Here is a 1,595-nt window from a genome sequence, read left to right as displayed (position 1 = left end):
ACTACCATAACATACAAAGCCATCTACAACCAGCCCAAAAACATACATACCTACAGGACTCACTCATGCACTGCCATTGTGTTATGGATGAGCAAGTCTAGTGTGTGAGAGAAAATGCAGACAAGTTGAGGTAAAGTGCTGACCCCACGCTGTGAGGAACGGATCGAGGAGCTAATAACTGGGCAATGCAGCACCAAGTCCGACTCTACTACTACTACCTGTGATGCATCATTGTTGATCCATGGCAGATAATAGTAAAGATTAGAATCCATGATTTTGATATAGAAGTTACCTAGCCTGGTAGCCTAGCATAGAATAGCACTACATAGTACTTGGCCAGCAAATTTGAGCAATTCAGTGACCGCATCGCATGACAACAAATATAAAAACTACGAACAACATTGCATACGATGTGTGACAACAGAGAACACATTTGACAATGCAGAACGCATGCGCAACCACACATCCCATAACAGGGTTACAATCTAGAGGCAGTTAGCTAGCTGCTACCAGATCGCTCACTCATCAATATAGAACTGCAAAAGAGCACAAAAGAAATAAATCAACGAGAGCATAAGGCATACTGTAGCCAGCTAGCTAGATTTCATCTTGAGACTTATCCTTGTGCTTCTGTAGTATCTCCATAACTTGGTCCAGGGGTGGGTCTCCGGGCCTCCGAAAAACCCGGTCACCGATCTTGAACTTGTACGCCTCCGGCTGCACAGAATGAACTCCTTCAACTACAAAACACATACATCCATGCATGTATACACTTGAGCTAGAATGCACCAACCAGTGTGTAACTAACCAACTACTCCAGCTAATTAATTTCAAGCATGAACAATTAACCAATTAAACAAGACAGAAACTAGCATAATGATCTATAAACAAAATGGGAAGTAAGCAGACGTGACCTGGAGGTTGTTGGAGAGCTCAGGCGTGACCTGGAGGTACTTGGTCTTGTCCTTGAGCCCGGCCATGGCCACCTTCTTCCCTGAACACGGACACATACACCTTGCACACCTGCAGGCACCAACCGGAGCAGAGACAAGGAACTCAGCATCCTAGATTGCAGCGCAGCCGCATCGTTTCGAGGGAGAGTCCAGGCGTGACCTGGAGGTCGTTGGAGAGCTCGACATCGGCGATGGTGGTGGGGGAGGAGAGGTAGCGATCGGCGCCGAGGGCAGCCTCAGGGAGGACGGCGCGCTGCATGACGGGGTCGCGGTTTAGCATGTCCGCCAGCTCCCGCTGGATCTGCTTCGCCACCATTCACACCCGTCGCTCCTTGGCCATGCACCGCACCACGCGCAGCCGCCGCACGGAGACGGGCGCCTCGGCGGCAAGGGCCCGTGGCAGCGGCGGGGACACCAGCGGCCGTCACGGGGACATCCTCGCTGGCTTCATGGTGGTGGGGGATTTTGCGCCGCGGTGAGGCCGTCGGCCGTCGCTGTGGGGAGTGGGAAGGGGAGGGGCGAGAGGAGGAGGGTGTGGGGAACGGCGATGAGCTCCGCCGGAGGGAGGTGGTAGCGGCGACGCGAGACAGCGAGGAAACAGGGGATCTGGATGGTGGAAGGAAGGATGGTCAGCGCTGGGGG

General features: G+C 52.9%; 1 pseudogene; it reads right to left on the bottom strand.

Annotated features, from left to right (window-relative positions):
* Positions 1-518: 518 nt before the first annotated feature.
* On the bottom strand, positions 519-1,389 carry LOC119333607 (annotated as a pseudogene).
* Between the last annotated feature and the right edge of the window lie 206 nt (positions 1,390-1,595).

Source organism: Triticum dicoccoides, chromosome 7A, assembly GCF_002162155.2.
Source record: "Triticum dicoccoides isolate Atlit2015 ecotype Zavitan chromosome 7A, WEW_v2.0, whole genome shotgun sequence".
NCBI lineage: Eukaryota > Viridiplantae > Streptophyta > Magnoliopsida > Poales > Poaceae > Triticum > Triticum dicoccoides.
The sequence above is the reverse complement of the archived record's forward strand: the minus strand, read 5'-3'. Positions and strand labels throughout refer to the sequence as shown.